At 44.0% G+C, this 17,436-nt stretch overlaps 1 long non-coding RNA gene across 1 annotated transcript; it reads right to left on the reverse strand.

The window, feature by feature from the left end:
* Positions 1-2,389: 2,389 nt before the first annotated feature.
* Positions 2,390-17,420, reverse strand: LOC123589919. Its single transcript, XR_006708513.1, has 4 exons — positions 17,222-17,420; positions 17,023-17,135; positions 6,623-6,745; positions 2,390-3,324 (listed from the first exon to the last, which is right to left on the reverse strand). It is a non-coding gene; the product is annotated as an uncharacterized LOC123589919 (long non-coding RNA).
* Between the last annotated feature and the right edge of the window lie 16 nt (positions 17,421-17,436).

Consider the following 17,436-nt stretch of genomic DNA (forward strand, 5'->3'; position numbering starts at 1 on the left):
GCCAATGAGATCTGGGGCATAATTACCACATGCTAGCCCAGCATTAAGTATCTTAATATATTGTCTTTTCCTCACCCCAGGCATTTGACTAATTCACAATCCTACAGACTAAAACATATCGTGAATGTTCCCAGCCTCCAACAGCTCCATTACACCACCATGGCATGCCACAGGCTCTTTACGACCCACCTACGAACAGCAATGGAATCTTCATTGTCATATAGTCCAGGCTTGGGGGATATCAATGTCTAAAATCCCATTTTACAGCGTGCCTTCTTGGACTATTTTAGGTGCCAACCCTCAGAGGCTGGGCTCCCTGGGAAGCTGATTCAGGGTTGGAAGTTGGCATGCAGAAAATGTATTAGGGAGTGATCACAGACTCATATCTGTGGGTAAAGGGAATACAGCAGGATTGTGTGTCTAAGGGACCAGTAGTGTTTTACTTCTTAAACTGAGTGATAGACAGGTGAGTATTCATTTTGTTAATATTTTTTAATCTGCACATTTTTTACATACACTATTATAAATAAATTATGTATTTCCCAATCTTGAAAGTTTGTGTTTTGTTTTTAATTTTTTTAATGTTTACTTATTTTTGAGAGAGAGACAGAGAGACAGAGAGCAAGCAGGGGAGGGACAGAGAGAGAGGGAGTCATAGAATCCAAAGTAGGCTCCAGGCTCTGTGCTGACCACTCAGAGTCTGAGTGGTCAGCACAGAGCCTGATGAAGGGCTTGAACTCACGAACCGTGAGATCATGACCTGATCTGAAGTCGGACGCTTAAGGGACTGAACCACCCAGGTGCCCCTACTTTTGTTTTCAAGTTTTAAGAGAGGTGAATCACAGTGGGTAGATAAAATGCTCTAACATCAGAATTCCTGGCATTCCTGGTATGTTACCTTGGGCAACCATTTAAGTTCTCTATACTTCAATTTCTTCATGTATAAAATGTATATTGTAATAACGTTGACTTGACAGAGTTGTGGTGAAAAGTAAATGAGATTTTTCATGTACAGTGGGTTCAATAATGTCCCTCCAAAATTCACATCCACCTGGAACCTCAGAATGTTGCCTTATTTGGAACTATAGCCTTGGCAGATGTAATCAATTAAGAAGAGGTCATACTAGATGGGGGGGGGGGGGTTGGAGGAGAGCTAAAGCCAATGACTGCTGGCCTTATAAGAAAATGAGAGGACACACAGAGATATATGCATGCACACAGGGAAGAGAGTCATGTGATAGAGGCAGAGATGGGAGTAAAGCAGCCACAAGCCAAGAAACGTGAAAAATTGCCAGCAACCACTGGAAGCTGGAAGGGGCAAGGAAGGATTCTTCCCTAAAGCCTTCACAGGGAACATAGCCAAGCTGAAATCTTGATCTTGGACATCTAGCCTCCAGACTGTGAGAGAATACATTTCTCTTGTTTCCAGCCACCCAGTTTGTGATTCTATGTCACAGCAGCCACAGGAAACTAACGCAGCATGTGCTGTGCTGGTCTTTGGCCCAGAGAAAGTACTCACTAAAAATTAGCGGTTGGTAGATCATTTCGAACAACAGTGCCAATTGTCTGACTTGAACCCTTCTCCCTTGCTGTTCCGGTCCTGCTTAACATTTAAGCGAATACTTTACACTTACCCTTGCATTACAGCGATGTGAGTGTTCAGCTCTCCTGCTGGCCTGCAAGCCTCATGAGATGGAAGCCAAGCTTTAGGCAGTGTTTGTGTCTATGACAGCACCAGGCGTTGTGGTCATAACGATTTGAATGCTTGCTGTGGCGTAGGAGCAGTGCTTGGCACAGGAGTTACAGAAGATGACATTGCTGTTGTTTCTGCCCTCCATAAGCTGGACATTTCTTTGGAGAGAGGGTCACATGGCCAAATCACTGTGGAATTGTGACGAGTCCAACAGCAGAGACAGGTAAAGAGCTGAGCGAGGAGGGCTTACTCATGCCCACCTGGGAGTGTAGGTCAGACTTCACATATGAGGGTATGTTTCAGCTGAAGCTTGAAGTGTTACCGGCAGAAGAGGACAAGAAAGGACAGGGACCTCATATGCAAAGACAGGACTATGATGGTCTGGTGGGCAATGCTAAGGAGTTTGAAGTCTACCACGTAGAAATAAGAAGCAATCAAAAGTGTAATTACAGATCACACAGATTATTTGGGGGCAAATGGGTGATAATTTGGGGTAAATGGCTGACTGCTGTTCCTTGAAGGATATTTTTACTGTGAAGTCTTAATATGACAGGCATTGGCCTGTGGGTTGCTGTCTCATTTGGGGCCATTCCATCCTTTCCTGAGTCCCTTGGTCACTCTGAAATCAAAGGGAAAGTCCTCAATCTTTTCCCGTGCTATGTCACAGTGACATTGAGACATGGGATCAAGGGATGGGAGCTATCAGCTGAAAAGACAGAGAGGTTCTAGCAGAGTCCAGTAGAAGTAGGATGTGATTTGGGGGCCTTGACAGACAAAGTAGAGAGAGGAAGAGGAAGAAAAAAAAAAAAGGGCCAGTTACGTCACCTCTCTCTGTAAATTGAAAAGACTTCAGCCTCAGGTGGGAGTTGGCTGGGCAGCACGAGCTTCTCCACGCCCAGGCAGCAGACCAGAGCTGGGAAGAGAGGGCAAAGTCCTTCAACCGAGGGCTAAAACAGAATTCCCGGGTCATCCCATAACTCAGCACAAACCATGGTGCCTCAAGATGGCTAAGACGCCGAACCCTAGGGCAGGCCCCACAGCAAGCCCATAAGGCAGCTTCCAGAAGAACCTGGGGTCATCATGAAGGTGAGTACCTTTTACGGACTGAGGTGCCCCAGGGATGATTTCTCTCTCTGTGTCTATATGCAGGCTTCTTCACAGTTGGATATTTGAGTAGCACAGTATGTTCTACTCATTAAATGTTTTATCCTGTTGAATCAACTTTATTGAGGTATGATTGTCATTCAGCAAAGCGCACCTATTTCAAATGTACATTTTGATGAGCTCCGACAAGTTTATATAACCAAGTAACCACTGCTACAATCAAGATGCAGAACATTTGCTTCACCTCAGAACATTCCCTTGTGTTGCTTCCCAGTCAATCCTTCCAGCCCCAGCTCCAGGCAACCACTGGTCTGCTTTCTGTCACTGTAGATTAGATTTGTCCTGTCTGGAATTTCACATAAATGGGATCATACAGTATGTACTTTTTGGTGTGTCAGGCTTCTTTTACTCAGCATAACGTTTTTGGGATCCATCCACGTCATGGTATATAGCAGCATTTCATTCTGTCTTTATGGCTGACTAGCCTTTCACCGCTTGACCACACCTCGGTATGTTTATCTATCCACCTGTGGATGAAATTAGGGTTGTTTCCACTTTTTAGCTGTTATGAATTAAGCTCCTATGAACATTTGTCTACATGTCTTTCTGTGGACATATGTTTTCATTTCTCTTGGGTAAATATTAGGAATAGGATTTCTGGGTGTTATCCTTTAAAGTGTGTTTTTGTAAGAAACTGCCAAACTCTTTTCCATAGTGGTTGCACAATTTTGCTTTCCCACCAGCAATGTATGAGAGTTCCCTGGCTTTACATCCTTGCCAGCGCTGGCTTCTGACTTGGTATGTCTTTTTAATCTTAGCTATTCTAACGGGTGGGGAGTTGCTTCTCTTGCATTTTTAATTTTCATTTCCCTGACAATTCAGGATACTGAGCATCATCTCATGTGCTAGTTAGACATTCTTGTATGAAATGTCTCTTCCAATTTTTTTAAATCATTTTTTTTATTGGACTGTTTTCTGTTAAGTCTGAAGTATTCTGGTGTAAGCACATTGTCATACGGATTGCAAATACATATATATGACTAGCACGCCGAAAAGACTATCACTTCCCCCATTAAATTACTTCGGCATCGTGGTCAAAAATCACTTGTCTGTACATGTGTGGATCTATTTCTGGACTTGATACTAATTCTTCAAATACGTGTCTATTCAGACACCGTGCCAAACTGTCGTGTGTTTTTTTAGTTCTTAATGTGTATTTATTTTTGAGGGGGTGGGGCAGAGAGAGAGGGAAGCAGGCTCCAAGCTCTGAGCTGTCAGCACAGAGCCTGATGTGGAGCTCAAACTCACGAAGAGTGAGATCATGACCTGACCTGAAGTCGGATGCTCAACCGACTGAGCCACCCAGGCGCCCAATAATACCAAACTGTCTCGATTCTTATTGCTTTAAGGTAAGTCTTGAAATTAGGTGGTATAAGTCCTCCAACTTTGCTCCTTCTATGTCAGAATTGTTTTCGGTATCTTTTACATTTCTCTCTAAATGTTAGAATCAGCTTGTCCGTGTATACATTTTTAAAATCTGCTAGAATTTTTATTGGGATTGCATTGATTCTTTAGATCAAATTGGGGAGAACTAAAATGAAAACAACATCTTCCAACCCAGGGACCTAATATTTCTCTTCATTTATTTAGGTCTCCTTTATTCAGCAACATTTTGTAGTTATAATTGTTCTGACGTTAATATATTTTACTAAATTTGTCCCTAAGTATTTCATGGTCTTTGACGCCACTGTAAATGGCATTGTTGATTTTAATTTCAATTACCAACTGCTCATTGCTAGTTTAATGAATGTTTTAATGGGACTTTCGGCTAAAATTGTCCCATTTTGCAGTCATTAACAAAAGCACTGAGCAAAGGGTATATGCTATCTGGAAGTATTCTTGACACTATCTGAAGAAATTCACGAAGCGTGTGTGGATGGAAATTCTGACTTGACAATGGCTTGCCCTAAGAGCTGGTCCTCAAACAGGAGTTAGCCAAGATCACAGGGGAGCCTGCATGGTAATTGAGTCATTCTGGAGAGCCACATTTGGTTATTCTGACTCTGTGGGAAGAAGAATTAAGGGTTCTTGAGCAGTGGCTCACAAACTTTGGAGGAGAAGGAAGAAAGAAGTTCTTCCCCTAATCTTTTCAGAATCCCCTTGGCAATTTCTCAGAATCACTGGATGATTCTATCCCCCATCCTCAGGCATGTGTTTTCTTTCCTATTCCCACTGTGATCTCTGGCCACATTATTGATGGGAAGACAGTGTATCTCTCAGTGGGTGGGAGTGGAAAACAGCTCGAAAGGACATGGGGTCATTTGCAATACGGGTACTTAGTGTGGGGCCCTGAAGAAAAGTCATTCTGAGCCTGTAATTCCTGCTACAATGCTGACTTCCCCAATTCGCAACTGGTTCTGGTGGGACTGATTCAGTCCCTTGTTACAATGGAAATGTCCCCGAGGTGGTAACGTAAGTAAGTCATTATCAGTTAACACCTGAACCTACAAATAATCATCTTGGAAACCATCTATTGTGCCCTGTAGATAGTGCTGGGGGACTTTTGATGGGAGGAGCATTGCAGAAGAGAAAGAAGAAGAAAAACTCTGGAACATTGATGCATTACAGATCAAGTTCAAAATATACCCAACAAGGGAAAAGGGCAAGGACAATGCACTGCTTTCTTCCTACTTGTAGGGACCACACAGTTGACTAATAGTCACTTCCTGTTAGCAGGACCTGTGGGGTTGACCTGCTTATCAGTTAAAGAAATAGAGGAACCTTCGTGCAGACTGTCCAAAAATTCCCCTGCATTAGCTTAACCGACTCCCATCCATCTTTCTAAGCTCGTCTCCACAGTGCTTCCACTATGAGACCTATTCTCACGTTACCCACATTAGTAGCTGCCCCCTCCTTCCTGCTCACACACAACTTTATTCATAACTCAACTGTTGCACTTTCTAGGATAAATCACAACTATTTTGTCTGCATGTCTCTCCCCCACACTGCTCTGGGGGCTAGTCGCTTCAATGATCATTTTTTATTTCCATCTCAGACTTATCCTCTGATCTTCATTCCCCTAAAATCCAACTACCTCTTCTAACATCGGCCCTTGGGTCCATCCAAGGGACCTCAAACTCAAAGTATCCAAGGCCGAACTTACAACATCTCTTCCTTCTTCAGTGTTTGCTCTGTCTGGTGACTCGCCTCTCTATTTCTCTGGTTGGACAAGCCAGAAATGTACAGTCATCCTTGACACCTACGTCCCGATCGTTCTCCACACCCACATCATTCCATGATTTTACTTCCTAAATACCTCTAGACTCTCCTCATATTCATCCATTCTTGCTGTCATCACCCTAGACCAAGCTGACATTAACGTCTCTCCTGCACGCTTGCAATATCCTGATCTCCCCACATATTCTAGCCTGCCTCTCACCCATTTACCCCACTGCAGCCAATGTGATCTCTGCCCTGCCTATAACCCTTCGAAATCTTCCTTTACTCCGAGGAGTAAAGACTCAATCTCTAATGTCACCTACAAATAAATCCCTGTGTAGTCTCCAGCTGCTCACCTCACCAGCCACTTCTCATTTTCTATGCTCCAGCTGGCCTGCCCCTTTTCCTTTAGCTCCTACTTTTTTTAACTTGTTCTTTTTAAATAATTTCAGACATACAAAAAATGGCGCAAAAATAGTACAAGGATTTCCTATATACCTTTCACCCAGCTTCCCTAAATGTGATCTTTCATAACCAGAGTGTAATGATCAAAAACAGGAAATTAACATTCATATGCAATACTGGCAACCAATCTACAGATCTTACTTGGATTTCCAGTGGCTTCAGGGTCCAATCCATGACTCTACATGGCATGTGAGTGTCATGTCTCCTTAGTCTGAATCTGGAGCAGTTCCCCACTCTTCCTTTGCTGTTTATGACCTTGACAATCTTGAAGAACACAGGACAGTTATCTAGTACAGTACCATAATTCTCAGTTTGTTTTTGTCTGATGTTTTCTCATGTTAAAGTCAGGTTATGCATAATTTGGCAAGAATATCACAGAAGAATATCACAGGTTATAATTCTTTTCAGTGTATTATATCAGGAGAGATGTGATATTAATGTCTCATTACTGGTGATGTTAACTTTGAGCTCTTGTTAAAATGGTATCAGCCAAGTATCTTCATTGTTAGTTACCCTTTGTGGGGGGCGGGTGGGAGAAGAGAAATTTTGAATCTGTGTGAATATTCTGTTTCTCTTTATGCTTTTACTCACCAATTTTATCATCAGTTGATGATTCTTGCATGCAATAATTATTATTGTGGTGTTTTTCGAATGGTGATTTTTCTATTTTCCTCATCCCTTTTACATTTATTAATTGGGATTCTACAGTAAGGGGAGCTTTCCTCCCCCTATTTATTTATTTATTCGGTTGTTGATTATCACTGTGGACTGGTGGATATTTATTTTATTCTATAAGCTTTAATCTATTGCTTTCATTATTTATTTTGCAGCTCGAACTATCCCAAATTTTGGACTTGACCCTCTTTATTGCCCTAAAAGTAGCAAGTATGCATTTGCCACATGCTGTTCTGTTAGTATGGAATAATCTTTTAACCTCCCACTGTCATCACTGTTCCATCCCCAACTTCTCTGAGCAATAAATCCCTATAAAGCCTTCAGATTTCACCTCTGACGCCCATCTTTGGCAAAGCCTTCCTTGAGCCTCCAAGTTTTCAAAGCACTATTTACTTTTACTTCATAGCACTTAGAATATTTCAAAATTAAATGCTTCTTGTGTGAACATTTCTAAGAGCAGGGATTGTATCTGTTTTAGCCTGGCACATTAATAAGCATTCAGTAAATTATTAATATTGAGTTCATGAATAAATGAACTTAGTACCTGAAAGTGAATGGATTGAGATCTTTCTAGAAATGCCATATTGATGATTCATTTATACTCCAAGAGAAGATTTTCCCCTGAATCTCATAGATTCAGATAAGATATGGCTGACAGTTTGATACAATGGAGATTCATTAAAAAAAAAAAAATCATTCAAGTCTGACTCAGTGACTTGGATGGGTGTAAACATTATTGCTGGGATGGTCTCAATTCCATGCACATTGTCTTATAATTGTCTTTGTTTCTTACAAAGGTAAGAATATACTTACGTCCCTATCCCATGTATGACTTGTGTTATGAATTGTGGGGGGAAATGTGTGACTGGGTGCAAAGAGCTCTGTACAACCCATTGTTCTCTGACTCCTGATTAACTGTCATAAATTTATTTCATTCGGGACACAGCAGGTGACATATGATAAGTTAGATGTTGAAGCTTATACACTTAGAGTCAATTCTACTCTCTGTTCAAATAGGATTCTCACTGAACATATTTCATTTCTAATTTGGAAACTTGGCATACCAAGATTTCCTGATATTAGGAGACAGAAAGCAGAGGCTACCAGAGCAGGCCTTTATTCAGGCAATCTGAGAATGATGCTCTGGGATAGTGTTCTGGTTTATTTTCAAAGCTGGTTGCTTAGATTCTCAGGTGGATGTAAAGATTCCAGAGAAAATTTTTCTAACAGGTTGATGGCAGGTGAGAGTAGCTAAGCGCATCTGTAACCTAGCCCAAAGGACATCCCTGACCTCGGGGTTTTCAATCACCTGAGTCTGCCAGGTTTAAGGAAGGAATATAAAAAATATGACTTGGAAAATGATGAATTTCTCTGGGCAAAGTCTTGATAAAACAAGGCTTCTCTCTAACTTCCCCCTATATACTTAATTTGGGATGTTACCTGTCCATAAACAACCACATATAAGATTTACCCTATTTGCAAGCTAACGAGTTAGGCTACTACAGTTTCGTGAGTGCTGCCAGGGGACACGAGACTCCTGGGTCAGAGATAAAGGACCCTCTGTTATCCATAGCAAGAGCAGTAACTAGTATATCAGAATTTTTGCATCAAAAGGGTCAATTCCCATAAGGCGATGACAGCTACACACATAGTGGGTTGCATTACAGGAGAGGAACCATGTGCTTAAGGAACCCGACTCTTTTATAATGGGCACTAAGCATACCTACTTTGCTGTGGAGGGAGACTTTATTATACTGGATTGTAAGTATACCTGCCTTTGTTTCAGGGAAAGATATGATCTCTATTTCCCAGGGTGGTTGGAAATCTGCTGTTTGCTCCAGGGAAGACATTATCTCTATCCTCCAAACTGTTTGCTATAAAAACATAGTTGAAAAGATAGTGGAAAAAAAGGCAATCAGTGCATTGCTCATAAGATGTGCAGAAACAACAGGTAATTTTATTACAACAGCATATTTTCTTCTCTCTCCTCTTACTGAAGCTCCACCCTGTGTATATACCTGAATGTTACTGATCTCTTTCTGACGACCTCTATACACATATACACACACTCACTAGAACTCATTTGTTCTCTGTCCCCGAATCCTTAGGACATTTTCCCGTGGTGTTGTAGAGCAATCCGTACGTGGGTACATTTCAGGCAAGGGCCAGTTGGTACAAACGCCTAGGAATAAAGTCATTTTGGTAGTGTCGGTGAATGGAAGGAGTCTCTACCACCCTTGGTTTCTCGTATCCAGAGGAACTGGTGATAATGCATTATCACAGGCCTGGAACACTCAACAGATGTTACCTATTGTATTGGTAACATACACAAAGGTTTTGCTGCAGCCACAAATTATCTCAAATGTCAAAGTGTGTTTCTTTCTTTATCGTGCCACTTGTCCATTGCAAGTGGCCTGGAGGCTCTCTGCTCTGCCCTGTCCTTACTTCAGGACACAGGCTGGAGGGTCATCCATTAGCTGAAGTGTTGCTGGCACCTGGGGCAGAGGAAAAGAACTATCTGGAGAAACTAGCACAGATCATTAAATGCTCTGGCTCAGAAGTCGAACATACCGGTTTAGTTCACAGGTCACGCGTCAGATCTGGTGACATGGCCCCACAAGGGACCCAACAAGTACCTTACTACCACGTGCTCAGAAGGCAGAGAGGCAGAATATTTGGGGACAGCATGATGATTACCATAGATTTTATTACTGTCATTAAAAATTACAACAACTGGGGCGCCTGGGTGGCTCAGTCGGTTAAGTGTCCGACTTCGGCTCAGGTCACGATCTCGCAGTCTGTGGGTTCGAGCCCCGCGTCGGGCTCTGGGCTGACAGCTCGGAGCCTGGAGCCTGTTTCTGATTCTGTGTCTCCCTCTCTCTGACCCTCCCCGTTCATGCTCTGTCTCTCTCTGTCTCAAAAATAAAAACTTAAAAAAAAAAAAATTTTTAAAATTACAACAACATATCCTGTGGCGGGGACATTGTAACTGCCTATTCATCATTCTTTTGATATTTTGGGGGGGTCACAGAAAGCCTAATTTTATGTGTCTCCCCTTCCCCCCGTAGTTATGGGGCCCCCAGCGGAACATGATAGACACCCTCAAGGCCAGAGGCAGGCCTGACTGGTCAAGGGGCACTGCCATCCTGCTTGCCGGTGACTGCCTTAGGAATGAACACATGTAATTCAGGCCATTGGCACGCCAACAGAGGTTTTAAGTTCCTGGGGGCTCGGGGGAAACTCATTTCTCAGTCTTCTTAAAAAGCTTCTAGAAATGACTTTTCTTTCTCCTCACGGACATCGTCAAGCACAGATACGAGGCCTGGAACCAGCCGCAGCGTCTTCTTGCCGCCAACCTGAAGGTGAAGCCGTGTTGCAAAAAGAACCCACAGGGAAGCAGACTAGAGCCATCGGACAGAGTGAATCCTAAAACCCTCTGGACTTCCTGCAAAGAAGCCTCCCTCTTGAAGCAAACAGGAAAAGAATTTTGTTACTTTTAGCTGAAAGCAACCTAGCAATACTGCTGTCTATCTTCCAGTTAACTCTGGGAAAGAAGGGCAGTGTGGAGTGGGGTAGGAGCAGAGTTGGATGTGGCACGGATGGCAGGAAACCAGCAGTGGCGACAATCAGATGCACGCGATGTCTAAGCCCTGCCACCAAGCCCGTCCGCCACCACCCAAAAACCTAGCTGTGAGCCCTGGCGACATGGGCATTGCGCTGGCCTGTTCTGTCTGCAACTGTAGCCTTAATCTCTTCGGAAAGATCCATTACACTGTCTGGAGGAAGGCACTCTTCTCGAGACCTGTGATTAACCCCAGATTTTGATCTTCAGTGCAGATTTCCTGCGAGTTCTCTCTGAGCCCTCTCGAAGGATGCGCCTCTGGGTTTAGCTACAACTTCCAAGACCAGGTCTTAAGACAGCCCTGTTAACTTGGCTGCAAACCTCCCGATGCATCAGCCGTGCTGCTGCATACAGATGGCGTCCGAGCATCCCAGGAGAAGCCTTTCGATTTCCATAGGATCAGGTCGGGTGTTTGCAATGCACTTTGCATCATGGCTACGCAAGCCTGTTAGCTTTAATTTACTGGAGTTTAGTTTCTTTAAGACTTTTCTCCAGTCATCTTCTCTAAGGCATATCAGGTTAGGGGCAGAAGGCACGTCTTAGATCAATATTCCCAGCAGGAAAAGGCTCTGCAGGCTTCTGACTGCATGGCTAGTCTTTTATTTCCTGTGTTGTTCCAGTTCGTACTGAAGGGGAGAGTTACTTGTTTCTTTATCCTGCCATATTAAATAAAATCCTGGTTTAGAGTTAGGCGAGGTTTTATAAGGAAGATAAAAGAGCTGTTTTTAATAAACAGGGTGGAATGATAAGGCACGTCTTCTCTCGGCAGCATTCAGTAATACAATCCGAGCACCAGGATCTCCAGCTACGTGCAGGATCGTTGTCCACGGGACTGATCAACCAGCTGTTTGCTGTCCCACCCAGAAAGAGAACGGGAAGGAGCGCTCGAATTGTGGCATTTAGGCGTGGGGTTCGACTGGGCTTTGAAGAAGTTCAAACCGGCACAGGCGGTTGTTGGGCTGGGGCATGTCCAGTAGGGGTGCAGCGAGCACCTGCTGTGGGGGGCGGACCATCCCGGGGCTCTCATCTGTCGTGTGAAAGCAGAAACGATCGCCGGACCAACGCTGCAGTGGGGAGAGATCGTATTTTTCGAGGTCACTCAGGTGGTTTTGTGCTGGCAGAAAAATGAGTGTTTACTTTCTGAAGCCAACAGTTCATGTAACAAGCCCCTTAGCATGCTAGCAGAACATCTCTCCGAAGTTTTCCTTCTGTCTGTCTTCACTGGCTAATTTCGATGCAACTGTCATGACTTAGCCTCTTCTAGGTATCCCCCGGCACCTCTGTTTTCACTCCTCTGCTGACACAAGACACCATGAGAGATGCCTGAACCCAGGCCCTGACGTGTGGCGGAATATTAGCTAAGCAACTCTGGGGATCCTGGTCATTACTTAGAAGGGAAACCCAGGGCAAAGTGAAGTTCCTTTTAGTCAAGGCAGAGGAGGGCAGCCTGCAAGGGGCTTACGGTCTGTTGGGAAAGGCAACATGTAAGGTATAACTCCGACGTCCTCAGGCTTCACCTATTGGTGACTACAAAATATGACTATTTCCTTCGTTATCTCAAACACAAAGATGCCAGGCTACGACTCTCTACCTACTGTCTGGCACAGGGATGGAGAAGCCCAGCAAAAATCTGTTGCGAAATACATGTGCAACGTTGGTGAGGACGCAGCATCGACAGACTGCCGACGACACTGGCAGAGTCTCATGGGAGTCTCATTCTATAAGTGATTAGCCCAGAGAATGCTGGCTGAGGTCTTCACTTCTAATAACTAAGAACAGTACTCAGATTTATTAAACGCTTACCATGTTTGAGGTATTGTCCAAAGTTCTTTACAACAGTCCTTACAAAGGGTTCCCTTATTACCTCAGTTTATAGGTGAGGAAACTGAGGAACAGAGAGGTTCCATAACTGGCTCAGTGTAACACAGCTTTGAACCCGATTGGGTTGGCGTTGCAACCCCCGGAGAGTGGAGAGGCTGGTAAACGAGAGTGCTCAACTGAGAAATCGGCTGCGGCCAACAGGAGGCCGGAAGGAGGGAGTGACAGGCGAGACAGAGTCTAGGCAACAATCGAGTAGGCAAAGGATGAAGAGTCACTACCAATTTTAGTCTTTGGAAAAGAGCCGGCAGTGCCCAGAGACACCCCAACATGAGGGAAATGACTGCATGGCCTCCAAGGGAAGTGACTTTGAAGGAGATGGGCAACTTCTGCTAAGCTAGCTCTGCCCCACCTAGGTTTCACTTTTTTTGGAATCTCCCATCACACATTCCTCTACTAGTAACTACCCAAACCGCCGCTAATTTTCAAGGTATTAAAAATGGGTTTGTTGACCCATTTTTGGGTTCTGTGTAAAATTACACAGAATAAGGAGTGGAGCGGGGTGAAATATAGCTAAAGAATCATCTCTATATTTCGGGGAGAAAACTCAACTGACACCCAGCTAGTTGTTTGGGTAGTTGAGACATGGCCAGTGTTAAAATGATATCAAAGACTATTTCAGCCTCCAGGAATTTTTCAAAACCACATTTTTTTTTTTTTTTTTTTGCCGACCCATCCTGTGGTGTGTGTGTGTTTTGCTTGTTTGTTTGCTTGTTTTATCCTTTGTTTTCCCAAAAGCTGAAGAAGAAGAAGAATTTCGAACCCATCTTAAAGTTTTGTTTAAGTTCATGCTTGTCATAGTCTGATTTATTTCAGATTTTGTCCACAATTAAAACTCAAAATATAATTCTATAATAATATTCATGGCCAAGTGTCTTTCTACTTAGAAGCCAAAGAGTAGAGAAGTTGTCTTCTAGAATTTCTTTTTTATTGTAATTTTGGCTACCTCCAGTCTACCCTGTCTGTCTCTCTTTTGAAAAATCTTGTCTACCTTTCCCTGGCCCAAATTTTTATTCTTCTATTCTGTTCAGGCCAGAATGACTTAAGCAATAGTAAAAAAAAAAAAAAAATAGTAGGAATATGTATTCTTTATTTACATGGCAACCCTCTTTTACAGATTCTAAACTTTAGACCAGGGAGTGAGAACATTTGCCTCCTAAATATTTGTGGGCTGGATCTAGGTTCCTTGGTTTAAGGCATTCAATACGGATGGGAATACTTGGCATAACACTCAAGGTTATAGTTTTCTAAGTGTCACTTGTTATTTTCCTTTGTTACATAATCCTATCTCGTTTCTGCCCCTCTCAAAATAGGCTTTCCAGACTAGTGGACTATCAAGATTAGAAAATTTGACTCTTCAACTGAACACACTGCTTTGGGCACTGCAGATCGCTCTGGGCTTCTTATATTTCCAACTCAGAAAAGTGGTACTTTCATTTCGGCGAAGGCTAAGTTAATAACATACTTGTGATTCTGGAATATTCACGATGGAAACCGGGTTAGGAAATCCCATGTCACAGTTCCTCTTGCTCATGTTTGGAAACCTCAGGGAACACCAGCAATGTCTGGCGACAAACCAGGCCTCCCCCTCTTCTCTGTGTCACTGATCCCATTTCTTACTCGCTGTCAGATTCCAGCCAAGAGAACCTCCCACACACATCTTGCACATGTGGGCCCAATCCCCACACATGCAGCAATCAATAAAAGCATTTACGAGGCACCTACTGTGTGCTGAGGGGGGACTGCGTGTCACTGTCCACTCAGCCAGTTCCTTGAGTAAAAAAGTGGCTCAGAATATCTTTCCAGAAAATGTTCTCTGCTTAACACCACCCTCTCTAACATCTCCATGAGAACACTCTGGAGAGCACAGCTCCAGCACTGCCCAAGATAGTGTTGTGCTAGCTTTCTGATCATGACCCACAGGAAGGAATAAATTTGATGACACAACAACCCTGCACGCGCGCGCGTGCGCACACACACACACACACACCCCTACACACCCCTTATAAATATAGTTAACCAAAACAAAAGTTTTGGGGTGCCTGGGTAGCTCAGTTGGTTAAGGATCCAACTCTTGGTTTTGGCTCAGGTCACGATCTCACGGTTTGTGGGTTTGAGCCCCTCCTCGGGCTCTGCACTGGCAGTGTGGAACCTGCTTGGGATTCTCTCTCTCAAAAATAAACATTTAAACAAAACAAAAGACCCAGAAAAGTTTCATGAAAACAATACTTACTATGTAGTATGCACTTGACTATTTTAATTCTAATTCTATTGCATAAAACAAAAATACTCATCTTTACCCACAAAATTTATCTCATGACCGACAGTTTGAAAAACTGTAGGGAACCCTGGGTATTTAGGAAGCATAGAAGCTAATTAGAGATTCTAAAGGCTGAATATCTAATTCAAACAGGAGGTGATTTAAGAGTGTTCACCCAGTATTATCAGAAAAGTGAACATTGCTCCAAGTAAGGTATTTGTAAGCAAATGTTAAGTTTGACCAGATCCTCTAAATGCCTAATAATTAATTCATTCCTTAAAGCAAACTTTTCCCCCCCAAGCATCCAGTCCGATCTAGACTTCAAGCGTAGGAAAAAAAAAAATGGCTGAGGTTTTGTCTTCTAGGATCTCCTGGTTTTAAGGAGGACACGGAAAAGTGACTCAGTAATTATGCCCCGGTGTTCTAAGGGCTATGTCTGAGACCCACATGGGGTGCTCTGAGAGGATCGAGGGGGCCCCTGATTCAGAAAGAGGTGGCCAGGCTTCCTGGGGCTGATGACTTCCTGGAGGAGGTCGGAGGAGGTGTGACACCTTCTCTCTAGACCAAGAAAATCCTAAGTATTTGTGTTCTTAGAGAGCATGGAACCTCTTGAATCTGCAGGGCATTGTAAGGGGTCCCGGACCACAGTGAAGGGCACAGATGCGAAAATGATCACACATGAGCCTCTGGAGAGAGGCGAACAAAGAAACTTGAAGGTTTCTCCTGAAACACCAAGGGGATCGATTGAGTGGTTTTAAGAAGGGCAGAGAATAACCAGCGTTAGCCATGCTGGAGCAGAGGGTCTAGTTTGGGGTCCAGGGTCAAACGTCAGAGGAGAAACAGTACCAAGGGGCTTGGCTGAGGTAACGGTGGTGGGAATGAAGAGGGCAGGCCTCTGAGAAACATCAAGGACGCAGTGGCAAGTGGACTAAAGCAGGTCACATCTTGGATGGCTCCCAGGTTTCCGGCTAGCACGACGGGAGTGGATTTGAGTCATCCACTCAGATGGGGAAGGCACGCACGTAGAGGACAAAGCTGGGGGGCAGAGTTCAATGAGGGACATACTGAGTTTGGAGCGCTATGGTGATCCAATAGCCATTTGGATCTGGGGCTTGGGGGGAAGTCTGGCCTGGTGTTAGATGAAGCCAGAGGGCAAAGATAGGAAGGAGGACCAGCAGAGGACTGGGGACCCAAATTCAGGGCAATTACTGATTTGCCGGAGGTCAGTCATTCCCATGACTCTGGTTAGTGTGGGGTCGGTGCAACCAGCCCTTGTCCTCGCTTCCTTCCTGTCTTCTCTAGCTGTAAGTACTTCAGAGCTCTCACAGACAGCAGGGGGGGGATGACGAGAATTTAACATATTTATCTAACACAATCCTTCCTCTAGAGCCTTCTGGAGATGACATGGGTGCCAGGAGGAGGGCCCAGCTCTGACAAGGCAGAACAAAGGTAAGGGTGACTAGTATCTAGTCATTAACAAAAGGTAGAGGGCTAGTTCTGTGCCATGTTTGCTGGGTAGGGCTCCCAGACTCCCAATGGATTCCCAATGGTCATTTCACACCCTAAGGTGCTGTCTTCCACGGGACCATATGCTCAGTTGAGAGGGTTGTTTCCTAGATTTTCAGCCCTTCCAGCTGTGACGCACAGCACCCAGCTATTGGTATGTGAGACCAAAGGCCCAGCCTACGTGGAGGGCATAGGGATGGGAAGGCAGAAACCCAATTTCTGTTCTAGGCTCTTAGGGGTAGTGAAGCTCACTGTTAGGGGCTGAGTTGTATCCCCTCAAAACTCATCTGTTGAAGTCTTAACTCCCAGCATCTCAGAATGCTCAGAATGTGGCCGTATTTAGAGACAGGGTCTTTAAGGAAGAAATTAAATTAGAATGAGGTTATATGGGGGAGCTCTAATCCAGCATGACTGGTGTCTTTATAAGAGAAGATGGCCATCTGCAAGCCAAGGAGAGAGGGCTCAGAAGAAATCAACCATGCCAACACCTTGATCTGGGACATCTAGCCTCCAGAACTGTGAGAATATAAATTTCTGTTGCGTCGGCCACCCAGTCTGTGGTGCTTTGTTATGGCAGCCTTAGAAAACTAATATACTCACCTTTTGCTGCCACACATATAGGCTTGGCGCATACTCAAGAGGAAAAGTAAGAGTCTAACATTCCGAGGAAAAGAGGCCTGGGTTGGAACGAAATGAAACGTGAACGCTAGCTCCTGAAACAGATAAATAGCACAAGTAACAAGTATAAATTTATCTACTGCCTTGCAGATTACCAAGTACTTGACAAACCTTAACTCACTTGATCTTCACGACTGCCTCAGCATCACCTGGGAACTTGTTAGAAACGCAAAATCTCCGGCCCTTGGAAGACTTAAAGAGTCAGAAAGGGGAGGTTGGACGGATGAGGTGGGGAAGGCAGGAGCCAACTGTGCTTTAACGAATCTCCGGGGATTGTGATTGGCTGAAGTGTAAAGTGTGCGAACCGCTGAGATAGGTTACGATCCCCCCTCCCCC

The sequence above is a fragment of the Leopardus geoffroyi genome, chromosome B4 (genome assembly GCF_018350155.1).
Source record: "Leopardus geoffroyi isolate Oge1 chromosome B4, O.geoffroyi_Oge1_pat1.0, whole genome shotgun sequence".
In the NCBI taxonomy this organism is placed as follows: domain Eukaryota; kingdom Metazoa; phylum Chordata; class Mammalia; order Carnivora; family Felidae; genus Leopardus; species Leopardus geoffroyi.